At 39.9% G+C, this 19,256-nt stretch overlaps 1 pseudogene; it reads left to right on the top strand.

Annotated features, from left to right (window-relative positions):
• The first annotated feature begins 3,715 nt into the window (after positions 1 to 3,715).
• The window catches only part of LOC119535351, a 71,711-nt pseudogene continuing 56,170 nt past the window's right edge, over positions 3,716 to 19,256 (top strand).

The raw sequence follows: 19,256 nt of genomic DNA, 5'->3' as shown, positions 1-19,256 counted from the left end.
TTCAGAATTGGCACCCTTTCCTGACTCAACCCTCCCACCTACGGCCCCATAGCATACCTTCCATACCCACATTACTGCTCTTATTCTTTGACACTATAATATTTATGAAGGTGACTGGTCTTACCCTCACCAGAGAGCTCTATCAGGGCAGAAAAAGAGTCTTTACATTTTTGTGCTCATACTTTCCCTGGCACATAGTATGTGTTCAATTGTTGATGAATAATTGAATTTGACAAAGGACAAATATGAGTCACCTTTAACATTTGAGAGTTCATTTTGAATTAGCTAAGACATCTGTATGGACAAAACACATTCAGGAATACCCTTGATTTTACAAAAATTCTTTTACATTTAAGAAAACAATACATAGAAAAATTGTGATAGAATTATTCCCTGTGAAATGAATGAATTCTCAGAAATGTCTTCGTATGTTTGGACATATTTTCCAGCATGCTGATGATTCAACCAATGTTTATAATAGCTGCTAAATTGTGGGCTGTTAGACACTTGGCCAATCACAGGCTTCAACTGTGGATGGGGACAAAACAGTCAGCTCATAGAAAACAACCTGAAGTCTCCAGCTATGCCAGCCGGGAGCATAGCCATCCACAGGCTTTTGGACCACTGGAAATGCACTGATCTTCACCAGGGCCACTGGAGCTACATAGTGAGCAGGATAACAGGATTACATATACATGCATGCCCATACACACACACACACATACACACACACACACACACACACGCTTCCTGAATATAACAGTAACAACCAAAGTCCAGTATCTACTTTTTATCTAAATTGCTGATGGACTGCTTTACAATTTCTGAGTTCAGAGTCTGTGGTGGTATAATGCATTAGCAATTTTGGTCATTGGCAAGCTCAGGGTAGCTGAAAATGTATATTTATATACCTCGCCACCACATGCTGTTTTGAAATCTCTTCTAAAATATTTGGAGACGTTTCTTGTGGAGACTGGCAGGCTATTGTTTGTTTTGCTTTTCCATCTGGTATTCGATTAATATACTAATAACCACTCTAATTTCCTTTGCTATGATACTGATCTTATTTTTCCTTGGGGCATGTTTATTTTCACTTGGGGAATGAAAAATACTGCAGTGTGGAAGCATTAGGTGTAGCTACCACATGTAACACAACCCAAGCGTTACTGTTCTATAATAGGGACATATGGATAAATCCAATTCAGACTTCTTCACATGCTTCACGTTCTCTTGGATGTTAATGTTTACTGAATTTATATTATTAATTTTATGTTCATAAAAATTCTGCTAATAAATATGAACAACATTGCAGAGCCCAAATGGAACACTAAAATTTAGAGTTGGATTATAAAATACTTGCAGATGATGGTATGTCTTGTGTGGTTTGTTTTCTCCCTTTCCCATTTTTCACTGCTCCTATGTGTTAGCTCTGTTAGTCTCTATGGGAGAGATTTTCCCTAAGTCTCAGGGGCATTTCGCAGTCATGAATCTGGGAATTTAATTAGGACTGAGTGAGTAGATGGGAATGCTCAGAGAAAAGTCATTACAACTGCAGGTAAGTGGGTTAGGAATATCCCCATTATAATTGAAGAAAAGCCTGTAATTAGTGGAGAGAGAGTGCAGTTGCCTGATTGAGGAGATTAATGAAAGAAAAAACTTATATTGCTGAAGGTGATGATGGCTGTGACTTATTCTTCTTTTCTACCTCCTACAGGGCCTTGTACACTGCTGAGCAATTAGTAGATTCTCAATAAATATTTGTGGATTGATAAGTAGAGTTAGCTCGATGCTGAGGGTTCATTCATCCTATATGCTGGTCTGTGATTGTTGGAGATTGAATCATGTTCCCCCACAAAAAACACGTTAAAGTCTTACTCCACATTCCTGTGGAGGTGAACTCATTTGTAAAAAGGACATTTGAAGATCCATTTAAACCATGCCAAATTGAATCAGTGTGGGCCTTAATCAGGATGGCTGAAGTCCTGGAAGCAGAGGACATCTAGAGAGATTCAGACGGATGAGCAGGAGAAGTAGAAGCTACAAGTCAGAAGAAGACAGAGAACAAAGCAGACCATCAGATGACAGAAGCAGACATGCAAGCCAAGGAACCCCAAGAATTGTGGTAAGGCAGCACCAGAATGCTATAGATTCCAAGAAAAAGTGTGGCTTAGCTATACCTTGATTTTGGACTTTGAGCCTCCAAAACTGTGAGATAATCAATCCCTGTTGCTTAAACCAAGCACTGTATATTTGTCATAGCAGACTTGGCAAACTAAGACAGTGATATATATCCCAAACCTCTTACGTGGTCAGCCCACTCCACATCTGAGCCATTGTCAAGAGACTTTGAAGTTGATCACTACTACTGGACACAACCCCAGAATGCAGGCACTGCTGGGAGTAGGCCAGAGATAGCACTTCTTTGTTCCAGTTTCCTTTCACCACCCATCAAAATCTTTTAAGTCACTGCTGGGGCTTTCCCTTTGTTTCTGAATAAAAAAGTCTTTAGACCAAGCCCTTAAATTTTCTTTCCCATAATCCCTAAATGCTAGATATGAAACACTGAAAAAGACTGAGACCCCACTCTCCAGGGTCTGCATATTGCTGTAGGAGATTGGGTATCTGGCCAAAACTCAGATGCTCAGTGTGTAGCCCACAGAATTGAATTAGCTGAACAAGACATCTACTTCCTGCCTCTTGAATATCGCATTTCTTTCTTTCTTGAAGATGATTTGGATTTGAAGGGTTTGTTTTATTCAGAATGTCTCTGTTGTATTTTCCACTTAAATAGTTTATCAAAAACATCTGCAACATGGATGATGGGGACAGAAGCACAACTTTGCATATGTAATTAACACAACTGAATAGTGTATTTGAAAAGGATAAAAGGGGAAGTTTTAGGCTATATACAAGTTTCCACACACACACACACACACACACACACACACAGACACACACACCCATAGAACTCTATAACACAAAAAGTGAACCCTAATGTAAACAGTGGGCTAAAACTAATGGTATAATTTTAATAATATTATTTCATGAATTGTAACAAGTTACCATAGTAATGTAAAATGTTAATGAGAGGGAAAACTGTGTGTGAGAGGGGGATATATGGGGCCTCTGACTTTGTGCACAAAGTTTCTGTACACCTACAACTACTCTAATGAAAACAAACAAATGCACAAATAAATATATATTTTTACAAGTGCAACTACCAATAACAGTGTCAGACACCAACTACAAATACCACAGTAACTCAATTCAATTTAATTCTGACTCTGTTCAGAGTTAGGCCAGACCCCACAGGTTAAGGGCAATCCTCTACAAGATTGGCCTTTGGATACCAGTTGCAAGTTTGGGGGCCCAGGCCACCCATACTTCTGGCCACCTGCACTTCTGGTGACAAATTCAGGGGTTCCCACAACAACCGTTGGGTTTGATAATTCACTAGAACAACTTTATAGAACTCACTGAAAGTGCTATACTTGTGATTATGGCTTTATTAAAGTAAAAGGATACAAATAAAAAGAAGCCAAAAGAAGAGAAGCAGAGAGGGAGATCTGGGAGGGTCTCAAACTCAAGCTCCTGTGAATTCTCCATGTGCAGTAAGAACATATCACCTTCCCAATACAGACATGTGTCTTATCAGTCATGGAAGCTCTTCAGGGCTTTGAGTGCCCAAGTTTATGTGGGGTCTCATTATGTAAGCATGATTCATAGAACTGATGTCCTCATGGTCAAACTCAATCTCCAGCCCCCCTCCTCTCCAAGTGTTCAGGGAGATGGGCTGAGGTGGGCTGATGTGACCTGGCTAAAAGCCCAACCTTCTAATCGCCTGGTTGGCCTTTCTGGTGTGGAGAGCCCCACCCTAAGGCTGCAGGTGTGGCTGGCCCATCAGGTGTGGTCCCCGGCCTACCTTAAAGAACAAAGGAAACTTCTATCACAGGAAATTCCAAAGATTCAGAAGTTGCTTCCCCAGGAACTGGGTACAAAGATATGCTGAGTTTTTTTTATTATACTACACCATTAAACATTTTATTTTGTATATTTCTAATGTAAGAAAATGATCACCCTTAAGGGTAAATTGGCTTTTTAAACATAGTCAAAAGTCATTTAGAGACAGTTTCATAAATCAAATGGCTAATAAGTCTGGGGAGTAACATTTTAAGACCAAAATAAAATATGGTTATGAAGTAATGAGATCACTTTCTTGCTCATCAACTGATCTGAAATGATGTAATGATAATTGGGGCTGTTCTGGTTTGCTAATGCTGCCAGATTGTCAAACACCAGAAATGGATTGGCTTTTATAAAGGGGATTTATTTGGTTACAAAGTTACAGTCTTAAGGCCATAAAGTGTCCAAGGTAAGTCATCAACAATTGGGTACTTTCAGTGGAGGATGGCCAATGGCATCCGGAAAACCTCTGTTAGCTGGGAAGGCATGTGGCTGGAGTCTGCTCCAAAGTTCTGGGTTCAAAATGGTTTTCTCCCAGGACATTCCTCTCTAGGCTGCAGTTCCTCAAAATGTCATTCTCAGTTGCTCTTGGGGCATTTGTCTTCTCTTAGCTTCTCTGGAACAAGAGTCTGCTTTCAATGGCTGTCTTCAAACTGTCTCTCATCTGCAGCTTTCTTCAAAGTGTCCTTCTTGGCTGTAGCAAGCTTGCTCCTTCTGTCTGAGCTTATATACTACACCGGTAAACTAATAAAGGCCCATATTGAATGGGTGGGGCCACAACTCTATGGAAATTATCCAATCAGAGTTATCACCCACAGTTGGGTGGGTCACATCTCCATGGAAACAACCTAATCCAAAGGTTCCAACTTAATCCCCACTAATATGTCTGCCCCCACAAGATTGCATCAAAGAACATGGCTTTTTCTGGGGGCATAATATATACAAACCAGTATAGGGGCTAATATGTTTTGAGCACTTAGTATCAAGGGATTTGCATGCATTATTTTACTTAACCATCATAATCAACAAATAATCTATGTATCATTTTTATTTCCATTTTACAGTTGTGAATAGAGAGGCTAAGAAACTTGCTCAAAGTGAATACAAGGGGTAGGGATGGGATTCAAAGCCAGGTGTACCGGGCACCAGACCTGTGGTCTAAACCATCAAACTATCTGCCACATAACAAGGTCTGGAGGCATTTTGAGGAATGTCTCAAACAGACTTTTCAAATATGCATTGGCTGTAGTATCTTGGGTAAAAATTAGTTTAAAATACTTGAAGAATCAGTGCATATATGGCTGCATGAGGTGAAGGTGACATACTATAATTTGGAGAAGTGCACTTTGTAAATAAGTATGGAACTTTTAAGGCATTATCTTAGAGACACTGAGTAAAGTAGTTTAATGTTACCTCTCATTTTTATTAAGGAAACATATATTAAGAATAGAATAAAAGATAGGGAGGAAAGAAGAATAGGGACCTTGGAGTAAATTATGCTCATTGTCAGGGTTAGAGAAATAATCTGTCACGCTTTTCAATTTTCTTCTCATTTTCACAGAACCTGATAGGTTAAGGCAGGAATACAGAAGTTGGCATACAGAAATTCGGGGCTTTAGCTTTTGTTGTTTCCTTTATAATTATCTTGAAGGTTGCAGAAACTCTAAGCTCATGCACAATCAACAGTATGTTGTAGACCGCTTGGATCATGCACAACTTAAATGAATCAAATTTGAAGACCAATATAAGGTGAATAAAAAAATAAATTAACCAAGCTTAGCAGAGTTTGGAATATGATGGGTTAAGGCAAATGTCAAGTTACTTCTCACTTTCACTAAATGAAATAAACACACTGTGTAACTCTTTGAAAGGTGCTTGTAAATGTAAGCTTTGAAAATATTCCAGGGACGACTTTAAAATGCATTTGGGCAGGCAGGATTCATTAGTAAAGTAATCTATCCATGTGAGAGAGAGAGAAAGAGAGAAGGAGGGAGGGTGTGAGGGAGGGAGGGAGAGAGAGAGAATCAATAGCCACATTACCTGTACGATTTGTGTCCATCCTATTGGTCACGAAAAGTGCTTCCTTGAATATGGATTGTCATTTGCAATTATAAAATTAAAAGATGGTCACTAAATTCATAATTGATTCAGGTGCTTTTTAAACCTACTTTAAAATGAACACTTTTCAAATGGCCGGGAAATTAGTAATAAAAAATAATCATAAATATTGAAGACAAAAAGCTTATAAGGAGAAGAAAGGGCACTTAGTTATTAAATGTATAGCTCCAGGCACATTAAAAAAAATCTCAGGGCATCAAAATACTTCTGCATTTTTCTGATACCTTCAGGCCCAGAAATTTTAATTTCAACAGGCTCAGCATGCTATTCTGCATGTTTTTACAACTGATTAAGAAAGATAAAAATCTTTCCTTCTGAACTGAGCCCTTTATTTTAAAAGCAAAACCCCTAGCCTTTGCTGAAGGGTGTAAAAATGGATCCAAAGCATTCGAGTATTTATTAAAACAAAATAAAACCTTAACTCCTGTGCCCTTTTTTTTTTTTTTTAATCTTCATTTTATTGAGATATATTCACATACCACACAGTCATACAAAACAAATCGTACTTTCGATTGTTTACAGTACCATTACATAGTGGTACATTCATCACCCAAATCAATCCCTGACACCTTCATTAGCACACACACAAAAATAACAAGAATAATAATTAGAGTGAAAAAGAGCAATTGAAGTAAAAAAGAACACTGGGTACCTTTGTCTGTTTGTTTCCTTCCCCTATTTTTCTACTCATCCATCCATAAACTAGACAAAGTGGAGTGTGGTCCTTATGGCTTTCCCAATCCCATTGTCACCCCTCATAAGCTACATTTTTATACAACTGTCTTCGAGATTCATGGGTTCTGGGTTGTAGTTTGATAGTTTCGGTATCCACCACCAGCTACCCCAATTCTTTAGAACCTAAAAAGGGTTGTCTAAAGTGTGCATAAGAGTGCCCACCAGAGTGACCTCTCGGCTCCTTTTGGAATCTCTCTGCCACTGAAGCTTATTTCATTTCCTTTCACATCCCCCTTTTGGTCAAGAAGATGTTCTCCGTCCCACGATGCCAGGTCTACATTCCTCCCCGGGAGTCATATTCCATGTTGCCAGGGAGATTCACTCCCCTGGGTGTCTGATCCCACGTAGGGGGGAGGGCAGTGATTTCACCTTTCAAGTTGACTTAGCTAGAGAGACAGGGCCACATCTGAGCAACAAAGAGGCATTCGGGAGGAGGCTCTTAGGCACAACCATGGGGAGGCCTAGCCTCTCCTTTGCAGCAACCGTCTTCCCAAGGGTAAAACCTGTGGTAGAGGGCTCAACCCATCAAACCACCAGTCCCCTATGTCTGTGGTCATGTTAGCAACCATGGAGGTGGGGTAGGCGAATACCCCTGCATTCTCCACAGGCTCCTCAAGGGGGCACTACATCTTTTTTTTTTTCCTTGTTTTTCTTTTTTTTTTTTTTTTTTTAAATTTCCCTTCTTTTTAAATCAACTGTATGAAAAAAAAGTTAAAAAGAAAACAAACATACAATAAAAGAACATTTCAAAGAGACCATAACAAGGGAGTAAGAAAAAGACGACTAACCTAAGATAACTGCTTAACTTCCAACATGTTCCTACTTTACCCCAAGAAAGTTACCTAATATAGCAACAATTCTGTGAACTTGCTCCTACTATATCCATCAGAAATTAACAGACCATAGTCATTCCTGGGCATCCCCAGAACGTTAAATAGCTTATCTGTTCTTCTTGGATTATTGTTCCCCCTTCCTTAATTGCTCTCTATTGATAGTTCCCCTACATTCTACATTATAAACCATTTGTTTTACATTTTTCAAAGTTCACATTAGTAGTAGCATATAATATTTCTCTTTTTGTGCCTGGCTTATTTCGCTCAGCATTATGTCTTCAAGGTTCATCCATGTTGTCATATGTTTCATGAGATCGTTCCTTCTTACTGCCGCGTAGTATTCCCTCGTGTGTATATACCACATTTTATTTATCCACTCATCTGTTGAAGGACATTTGGGTTGTTTCCATCTCTTGGCAATTGTGAATAATGCTGCTATGAACATTGGCGTGCAGATATCTGTTCGTGTCACTGCTTTCCGATCTTCCGGGTATATACCGAGAAGTGCAATCGCTGGATCGAATGGTAACTCTATATCTAGTTTTCTAAGGAACTGCCAGACTGACTTCCAGAGTGGCTGAACCATTATACAGTCCCACCAACAATGAATAAGAGTTCCAATTTCTCCACATCCCCTCCAGCATTTGTAGTTTCCTGTTTGTTTAATGGCAGCCATTCTAACCGGTGTTAGATGGTATCTCATTGTGGTCTTAATTTGCATCTCTCTAATAGCTAGTGAAGCTGAACATTTTTTCATGTGTTTCTTGGCCATTTGTATTTCCTCTTCAGAGAACTGTCTTTTCATATCTTTTGCCCATTTTATAATTGGGCCGACTGTACTATTGTCATTGAGTTGTAGGATTTCTTTATATATGCAAGATATCAGTCTTTTGTCAGATACATGGTTTCCAAAAATTTTTTCCCATTGAGTTGGCTGCCTCTTTACCTTTTTGAGAAATTCCTTTGAGGTGCAGAAACTTCTAAGCTTGAGGAGTGCCCATTTATCTATTTTCTCTTTTGTTGCTTATGCTTTGGGTATAAAGTCTAGGAAGTGGCCGCCTAATACAAGGTCTTGAAGATGTTTTCCTACATTATCTTCTAGGAGTTTTATGGTACTTTCTTTTATATTGAGATCTTTGGTCCATTTTGAGTTAATTTTTGTGTAGGGGGTGAGGTAGGGGTCCTCTTTCATTCTTTTGGATATGGATATCCAACTCTCCCAGCCCCATTTGTTGAAAAGACCATTATGACTCAGTTCAGTGACTTTGGGGGCCTTATCAAAGATCAGTCGGTCATAGATCTGAGGGTCTATCTCCGAATTCTCAATTCGATTCCATTGATCTATATGTCTATCTTTGTGCCAGTACCATGCTGTTTTGGCAACTGTGGCTTTATAATAAGCTTCAAAGTCAGGGAGTGTAAGTCCTCCCACTTCGTTTTTCTTTTTTAGAGTGTCTTTAGCAATTCGAAGCATCTTCCCTTTCCAAATAAATTTGATAAGTAGCTTTTCCAAGTCTGCAAAGTAGGTTGTTGGAATTTTGATTGGGATTGCATTGAATCTGTAGATGAGTTTGGGTAGAATTGACATCTTAATGACATTTAGTCTTCCTATCCATGAACATGGAATATTTTTCCATCTTTTAAGGTCCCCTTCTATTTCTTTTAGTAGAGTTGTGTAGTTTTCTTTGTATAGGTCTTTTACATCTTTGGTTAAGTTTATTCCTAGGTACGTGATTTTTTTAGTTGCTATTGAAAATGGTATCTTTTTCTTGAGTGTTTCTTCAGTTTGTTCATTTCTAGCATATAGAAACAATACTGACTTATGTGCATTAATCTTGTATCCCGCTACTTTGCTAAATTTGTTGATTAGCTCTAGTAGCTGTATCGTCGATTTCTCAGGGTTTTCTAGATATAAGATCATATCATCTGCAAACAATGACAGTTTTACTTCTTCTTTTCCAATTTGGATGCCTTTTATTACTTTGTCTTGCCGGATTGCCCTGGCTAGCACTTCCAGCACAATGTTGAATAACAGTGGTGACAGCGGGCATCCTTGTCTTGTTCCTGATCTTAGAGGGAAGGCTTTCAGTCTCTCACCATTGAGTACTATGCTGGCTGTGGGTTTTTCATATATGCTCTTTATCATGTTGAGGAAGTTTCCTTCAATTCCTACCTTTTGAAGTGTTTTTATCAAAAAGGGATGTTGGATTTTGTCAAATGCTTTTTCAGCATCTATTGAGATGATCAAGTGATTTTTCCCTTTCGAGTTTTTAATGTGTTGTAATACGTTGATTGTTTTTCTTATGTTGAACCATCCTTGCATGCCTGGAATGAACCCCACTTGGTCATGGTGTATAATTTTTTTAATGTGTCTTTGGATTCGATTTGCAAGTATTTTGTTGAGGATTTTTGCATCTATATTCATTAGGGAGATTGGCCGGTAGTTTTCCTTTTTTGTAGCATCTTTGCCTGGTTTTGGTATTAGATTGATGTTAGCTTCATAAAATGAGTTAGGTAGTGTTCCATTTTCTTCAATGTTTTGAAAGAGTTTGAGTAGGATTGGTGTCAATTCTTTCTGGAAAGTTTGGTAGAATTCCCCTGTGAAGCCATCTGGCCCTGGGCATTTATTTGTGGGAAGATTTTTGATGACTGATTGGATCTCTTTGCTTGTGATGGGTTGGTTGAGGTCTTCTATTTCTTCTCTGGTCAGTCTAGGTTGTTCATATGTTTCCAGGAAATTGTCCATTTCCTCTACATTATCCAGTTTGTTGGCATACAGTTGTTCATAGTATCCTCTTATAATTTTTTTAATTTCTTCAGGATCTGCAGTTATGTCACCTTTTTCATTCATTATTTTGTTTATATGGGTCTTCTCTCTTTTTGATTTTGTCAGTCTAGCTAGGGGCTGGTCAATCTTGTTGATCTTCTCAAAGAACCAACTTTTGGTGATATTTATCCTCTCTATTGTTTTTTTGTTCTCTATGTCATTTATTTCTGCTTTAATCCTTGTTATTTCTTTTCTTGTACTTGGTTTAGGATTGGTTTACTGTTCCTTTTCTAGCTTCTTCAGTTGATCCATTAGTTCTTTGATTTTGGCTCTTTCTTCCTTTTTAATATATGCGTTTAGTGCTATAAATTTCCCCCTTAGCACTGCTTTTGCTGCATCCCATAGGTTTTGGTATGTTGTGTTCTCATTTTCATTCGTCTCTATATATTTAGCAATTTCTCTTGCTATTTCTTCTTTAACCCACTGATTGTTTAGGAGTGTGTTGTTTAACCTCCAGGTATTTGTGAATTTTCTAAGTCTCTGATGGTTATTGACTTCTAATTGTATTCCATTGTGGTCAGAGAATGTGCTTTGAATAATTTCAATCTTTTTAAATTTATTGAGGCTTGTTTTATGTCCCAGCATATGATCTATTCTGGAGAAAGTTCCATGAGCACTAGAAAAGTATGTGTATCCTGGTGATTTGGGATGTAATGTCCTATATATGTCTGTTAAATCTAATTCATTTACCAGATTGTTTAGGTTTTCAATTTCCTTATTGGTCTTCTGTCTGGTTGATGTATCTATAGGAGAGAGTGATGTGTTGAAGTCTCCCACAATTATTGTGGAAACATCAATTGCTTCCTTTAGTTTTGCCAGTGTTTCTCTCATGTATTTTGTGGCACCTTGATTGGGTGCATAGACATTTACGATTGTTATTTCTTCTGGCTGAATTGCCCCTTTTATTAGTATGTAGTGGCCTTCTTTGTCTCTCAAAACATCCCTGCATTTGATGTCTATTTTATCTGAGATTAATATTCCTACACCTGCTTTCTTTTGGCTGTAGCTTGCATGAAATATTTTTTTCCATCCTTTCACTTTCAGTTTCTTTGTGTCCCTGTGTCTAAGATGAGTCTCTTGTATGCAACATATTGATGGTTCATTTTTTTTGATCCATTCTGTGAATCTATATCTTTTAATTGGGGAGTTTAATCCATTTACATTCAACGTTATAACCGTGAAGGCATTTCTTGAATCAGCCATCTTATCCTTTGGTTTATGTTTGTCATATTTTTCCCCTCTGTCTATTAATATCCTTTATTGTACCCATACTGAATCTCTTTAGTACTGAACCTTTCTCCAAGTCTCTCTGTCCTGTCTTTGTTTCTCTGTCTGTAGGGCTCCCTTGAGTATCTCCAGTAGGGCAGGTCTCTTGTTAGCAAATTCTCTCAGCATTTGTTTGTCTGTGAAAAATTTAAGCTCTCCCTCAAATTTGAAGGAGAGCTTTGCTGGATAAAGTATTCTTGGCTGGAAATTTTTCTCACTCAGAATTTTAAATATATCGTGCCACTGCCTTCTCGGCTCCATGGCGGCTGCTGAGTAGTCACTACTTAGTCTTATGCTGTTTCCTTTGTATGTGGTGAATTGCTTTTCTCTTGCTGCTTTCAGAACTTGCTCCTTCTCTTCTGTGTTTGACAGTGTGATCAGTATATGTCTCGGAGTGGGTTTATTTGGATTTATTCTATTTGGAGTTCGCTGAGCATTTATGATTTGTGTATTTATGTTGTTTAGAAGATTTGGGAAGTTTTCCCCAACAATTTCTTTGAATACTCTTCCTAGACCTTTACCCTTTTCTTCCCCTTCTGGGACACCAATGAGTCTTATATATTCGGACGTTTCATATTATCTATCATATCCCTGAGTTCCATTTCGATTTTTTCAATTTTTTTCCCCATTCTTTCTTTTATGCTTTCATTTTCCATTCTGTCATCTTTGAGGTCACTGATTCGTTGTTCAACTTCCTCTAGTCTTGTACTATGAGTGTCCAGAATGTTTTTAATTTGGTCAACAGTTTCTTTAATTTCCATAAGATCATCCTTTTTTTTATTTAGTCTTGCAATGCCTTCTTTATGCTCTTCTAGGGTCTTCTTGATTTCCTTTGTCTCCCATACTATGGTCTCATTGTTCATCTTTAGTTCTTTGAGTAGCTGCTCTAGGTGCTGTGTCTCTTCTGGTCTTTTGATTTGGGTGCTTGGGCTTGGGTTATCCATATCGTCTGGTTTTTTCATATGCTTTATAATTTTCTGTTGTTTTTGGCCTCGTGGCATTTGCTGAACTTGATAGGGTTCTTTTAGGATCTGTAGACCAATTGAAGTCCTTATCTCTAATTTATCAGATCTACAGCTTCGTGGAGTACACTTTCTCTAACTAACCAGCAGGTGGCGTCCACGAGCCACCTGTTCTCCACAAGCCAGTTCTCCCCTGCTTAGCCTTTTTGGTGAGTGGGGGAGTGAGTCTTGTGGGGTCCAATTGGTGTACCAAACTTGCGTGTGTAATTGGTGTTGCTTGCCCTGTATACGGGGTGTGTTTCTGGGCAGTCAGGGAGTGGGGGGTGGCTCTAACAATCAAATCTCCCTGGTGATCCTAGAGTTTTAAAGCTGCTGCAATAGTCTAATCCTTCAGTTCAGTCCTGCCATGCGGTCGCGGTTACTGCTTCTGGGGGGAGTGGCGGCCGGTAGCGGAGCCCTCAGCTCTCGGGGCTGCTTAAAGGGTACCGGCGGCGGGGGCTCTTTCCCGGAGGCGAGGGCGAGGCGGAGGACTTGGCCAGGTCCTCGGCGGGAGGCGTGCAAGGTGTGGAGGGCGGCGATAAGGACAAGACACTCTTCATCCAGTAGGAGTATGCGCCAAAGAGAAGGATTTATTCAGGGGTGATTACAGGTTATATAGGCTGGTAAGAAGGGCAGGGCTGGAAAGGAGGTGAAGTAGCCTTAAATGGCAATACTGAAGGGAGAGGGGCTAGGATTGGTTCTGAGAGGACGCAGGAGCCGTTGCAGCGGGAGGGAGTTGTTCTGGCCACGGTGCATGCGCGCTGGCGGTGGCAGGAGTTGCCTTGGCACAGGGGAGTGTGCGGGCAAGATAAGGAAGTGAGGAAAGGGCGGTTGGGAGAAAGGCGGTTTCCTCCGGCAAGCCTCCCCTGCCCGTGACATTTTGGGTGAGGAAAAGGGAGCTGCCCTGACCTCGCTCCCCAGGCTCGGGGGGGCTGCAGAGGGCACTAACGCCCGTACCCACTACCCTCCCCAGGGGGTGATATCAGGTCCCCTGGCCCAGGCCTGGTAAGTCGAGGTACAAGCTCAGTCACCCGCACTGCCACAGTTTGTCTCTGCCACTGACCCACAAGTCCTTGGTATTGGCGTATGGCTCCTGAGACTTGCAAGTGGGTCCCTCTTCCAGGCCGTGCACCCCGGGTCCTCTGTTGAGGGATGACTGTGCTATGTCACAGGTGAGTGCCGTCCCCCCAGGGCAGTTCTGGGCTGCTGGGCTGTGTAGGGAGGCTCCCAGTCTGCTGAAATGATGGCTGAATGGGGCTTTGTTAATTCACACTGCTCTACCTTCCCAACTCTGGGACAATCAGCTGAGGTTGCAGGGAAGGCTAATGTCCACGCCCAGTTTTGTGGTGTGTGCCTGTTATTTGAAGCACTCCTGTCACACTGGGTTGTCTGGGCCAGTTCTGGGCTATGGGGCTGGCGATGGGCAGGAGTGTTTCCTGTCCACCAGGATGATGGCTGTGAGCGGACACCCCCCTTTTCTTGGGAAGTTGTGGTGTTTAGTGAATTTTCTCAGCCACTGGATTATTGCGTTTTGTCTCAGAGCTCTCCTAGTTCTGCTCTTGACTTGACCTGCCCAAATAGCAAGTCTTTGAAGCTTTCTGTATTGGGCTTCTTAGAGTAATTGTTTTAGAAAAAGAAAAAAGGATTAAAAAAAAAAAAAGAAAAAAAAAAAAAACGGGCCCTCCTCAGAGATCTAATGGGTTATTGAAATGCTAAGAGACAAAGCAACCAGGGCCATTAAGGAAAGGTCCACAGGGCAGAGAGATCAGCTTTTCTTCGGGATTTGCATATGCGCCTCAGGGCCCTTCCCCTTTCTATGTTCACCAGAACTCCAAAAATCCTCTGCTTTTATTTTGGAGTTTTTCGTGTTGTTTTTTTTCTATGCCTGTCTCCTCTCTGCTGGGCTGGCTGCTCTCAGATTCTCTGGTGTCTGGTCTCAGTCTATCTATGGTTGGATTTTGGATCAGTAGAATGAGTTTCCGATAAGGGCTGCCACTGCAGTTCTCCCTTCTCCTTCCCGGAGCTGACAGCCCCTCCTCCCACGGGACTGAGCCTGGCAGGGAGGGGCGCGGGTCACCTGGCCGCAAAAACTTACAGATTTCGCTGATCTCAGCAGTTCCACGTTTTCATGAGTGTTGTATGAAGTATGCCCAAAGTCAGATTGCTCTGTGGTGTCCAGTCCACGCAGTTCCTGGCTTTCTACCTACTTTCCTGGAGGAGTAACTAAAACATACAGCTCACCAGTCTGCCATCTTGCCCTTTGGTTCTGATGGCACATCATCTGCATGCCAATTGGTTGTTGGATTTAATTTAATATTAGTAGATAGTGAGCAAATCAACCCATTGTTAGACCTACATAACTGCAAGTAGACTAGTCTTACTTTCTATACTCCTGAACTGATTGCTTTTGACAGAATTGTGCAATTGTTTCACTGTATAGCTCCAGGCTTAATTGTTTGCCTACTGATTAGTCTGTCAAATATAATTATGTTCTTGATAAAATTGTAAAAGAAAAAAGAGAAAATAGTATCTATAATATGCTCATAATGTTTTTTAAAAGTTATATATATATGCATAGAAAAAGGTAAATAAAGATTAAACTATTAATAGTTATTTTTAGTAGCTGTGATTGTAGCTGGTGTTTATTTTCCTCTTTGTGCTTTTAAAAATTATTTTTAAAATTTCCTATAAGAACAAGTGCTACTTTTGCAAATAAGGAAGAGAAAATCACTAAGGATTATTTTAAAAAGTAATTGCATGAAGTGTGAAAATCCAAAGTAAATACATTAAAAGAGTCTTGAATTCTCAGGCTTCGACTCATCCTTCTCCCTGAAAATTCTGCTTGAATAACCTATACACTTCTGGGGAAGATACAATCTTCAATACAAATTATCCGGTTTTATGTTTTTTAATTTAGGTTAATAGAAAGGTAACAAAACTTTCTAAAGATGGAGTTCACCACAGCAAACTTTAAGCACATGGGTGCCAAGTCAGCCAACATTTGATAAGCAATATTGAAAGATTAGAGGAATTCTGCCCCGGCTGAGGATATTCTATTTCCCCCACTCTACAACCGGGCCACTAGGCTCTTTCCTGAAGTTGAACTGTGTCTCTTCATCCAATTACTCCTCAATTCTGCTTTGAAGGGCTGACTTCAAATAGCTGAAGTCTGTAAGGCAGCTAAGATTTGTTTTTCATACTCCAATGGGAGAGCTAGAACCAATGGAGGCATATCTAAGTTTAGGGAGGAAGAATGCTCGAAGAGTCATAGTCAAAATATTTCCTCTGTGGAAGAAGGAAGGTGTCAGTGAGAGTCTGATCCAGCTGGGGGAGAAGGAAGGAATATCTCCACCAAAGTGTGTTAACAATGAAATCAAGGGACCATGAAGAACAGACAGCCAAGCAGGAAACATATCTGGTTAAGAAAGAGCAAGGAGTTGTCCCAATAGAATGGCCTGAAGCACATAACAAGAGGTGGGGCACTAACTCAGGATAGACAAAGATGGAGATAACTTCAGAACAGGAGGGGATACATAATTTGCAGGTCCCCGTGCAAAATGAATATGTGGGGTCCCTTGTGAATATTATTAAGAATTTCACGACCTCAACAGAAGATCATTAAATCAAGCACAGGGCCCTGATAAGCATAGGGCTCTGTGCAACCGCACAGATCATGAGCCAATGAAGCTGGCTCTGCAAAGGAATGGTACATCACCAGGAATGGGAGGAGTAATCCTGGATTTATCGTCCTTCAGTAGCTCTTACTTGCTCACTACCTTACCCAGGACTCGTGTGGAGAGATGGGATGCATTAAAATGACAAGGACAGAAAAAGAGGCTTTCCAAAATGGAATTGGAAGTTACAGTCATTGGAAATGTTCAAGGATAATCTGCATGTTGCAGAACGAATTCAAGCATCAGGTGGGTATCTAGACTTGAGGATATGTTAAGATTTCTGTCAACTCAGAGTCTAGAATTTTATCGTAGGTTGGTGGGGTTAAAGGTCATTTTAAAAATACTCTGCAGACTATGGATTCTGCAAGTCCTGAGTCTTCCATATATTCTTAATTTCAATTATTTTCATTCTCATAAAAATCATATTCCTGTCAGCCTATGAATACTAGTCCTTAGAAACCATAGACACTGTAATTTGCCATGCTTTGCCAACCTGCTTAGGCTGAAAATCACCTAAAGATTTGTAGATGATCGTTCCAGAGACCTTGGATCTTCTCTCCCATCTCTAAATACAGGAATTAGAAATATAAAATTAGGTTCTATTTCTCTGCTCAATTGAGTACATCTCTTTCCTCTTTCTTCTTCTATACAAACATTCACATAATGCAGAGAGCACATTTTCTTACCTGCTTATCTCCCTGTTGTGGATTGTATAAATTATTTCCACTTCTTCATTTCTCCCTGCCTCCCTGTATCCACCCTCTTTGCCATGTGACATTGCAGTTCTTCCCTCTAGAGGTGAAGTATACTTCCCTATCTCATTGATGATGGGCTTTACCATGTGATTTTTTTTGCCAATGGTAGGTGGGCAGATATGACAGTGCACCAGTTCTGAGACTAGGCCTTATGAGGTATCATGTATTCCCACTTGCTCCTCCTTCGTTTCTGCTAGTGTCAGGAAAAGAACGTGCTCCAGGTAGCCCATGGGTCAAGGATGATGAAAGATTTGTAGAGCAGATCATGGGACAACCTGCAGCTTGGAACCAAGACCACCCAAGCCAAGCTTAAGCCAACCCATAGGTGTGTAAGTGAGAATAAATAATAATAATTATTTTAAGCTACTGATTTGTTATATAGCATTTTTTGTAACAAAAACTGATATACTCCTTAACTCCCCAGTTCTGCCATACTTTTTTTCTTTTTAAAATTCAATTTTATTGAGATATATTCACAAACCATCCAGTCATCCACAGTGCATAATCAGTTGTTCACAGTACCACTGTCCATTCAACACCACAATCAATTTTTGAACATTTTCATTATTCCAAAAAAATAAAAAATAAGAATAGGAATAAGAATTAAAGTTGAAAAAAAAAACCCAAAACAGCTCATATCCCCCATCTCTCCTGTGCCAGTTTGGATGTATTATGTTCTCCAAAATGCCATGTTCTTTAATGCAATCTTGTGGGGGCAGATGTATTAGTGTCTATTAGGTTGGAATATTTGAATTAAGTTGCTTCCGTGGAGATGTGACCCACCCAACTGCAGGTGGTAACTCTGATTGGATTATTTCCGTGGAGGTGTAGCCCTGCCCATTCACCCTGGGTCTTGACTGAATCACTGGAGTCGTATAGAAGCACTCAAGACAGAAGGAGCTCGCTGCTTCTGCCATACTTCTAACTAGTTAAGTAATGGTGAATGGTGAATTTGTTTATCAGCTCTGAAGAGTGTAATGATTAAGAGTTCAGCTTTTGGAACTCAAGTAAACCTGTATTGGAATCCCAGCAGTCACACAACAATCCATTTTACTTCTTAGTCTCAGTGCATTTTCTATTAGATGGGGATGATAAGATGCCCTACTTCTTGAGATTACCATGGGGACTGAGTGAGATAATGCACTTTAAAGTGCTCAGAACAGCATCTGGTATTTAGTAAGAGCACAATAATTGTGAACTATTATTCAGGTTGACCTTGAGTAAACAAATGGCCAAGTAAGTATTCTGGGGGGCTGTAGATATTTGAAATATGAACCACTTCTTGAGGCTAGAACTATACACAACAATACCTGCTCTCACATCAAACCCAATCAGAATGCATCAATAATGAGAGAAAAACAGCATGGTGTGTGAGGGATTAAAGAATAATGTACTTCAGCATTTTCTGAAACCAGTACTGTGGCATAGTTGCTACAGCAAAGCTACATCCTGACAATCCACAGGATTCACCTGAAATGGGAGAAAAAAGGAAAAATAATAATGGATTCTAGAACAAATTATCATAGCACAATGAAGAAAATGAACAGATGGCCAATTATTTCTGCAACTGTAATAAATGAAGTGTTTTTGTTGGGGGTGGGCGGTTTAGATCAGCTGTCCTGCTTGTATACTGATGGGAAAGTCAGATGAAAACTTTGACATGATTGGGACCATCAACAACCAACACCCCACAATCTGTTCCTAGTTCACATAAATAACATAATTTTTCTTTTGCAATAATCTCTATTTACTGATTTATCAAGGGCATCTGTGCTTTAAACAAAGGTTCCATCCCTTTCTGTCAATCTGTTTTTCCTAATTAATTTTTGTGACAGTTTAATGAGATAATGCATGTGAAAAGAGCTTTGCAAAATGTAAAGGGCTGTACCTTCTGGTTAATTTAATTTAGTTTAGTTTAAATTGAATTGTGCAGAGAATTAAACACACCTATCTGTTCCATTATGGCAAATTGTGAGATGTCAAACTAAAGCTAGTACTTGATGACAAAATTGAGGAAAAATAGCAGCTGACTGGGAGGGGGGGAGGGCGCTGGGAGTGGGGCAATAGCCTTTTCTTCCAGAACT

The sequence above is a fragment of the Choloepus didactylus genome, chromosome 5 (genome assembly GCF_015220235.1).
Source record: "Choloepus didactylus isolate mChoDid1 chromosome 5, mChoDid1.pri, whole genome shotgun sequence".
NCBI lineage: Eukaryota > Metazoa > Chordata > Mammalia > Pilosa > Megalonychidae > Choloepus > Choloepus didactylus.
This window is presented reverse-complemented; position numbering and strand designations above follow the sequence as displayed.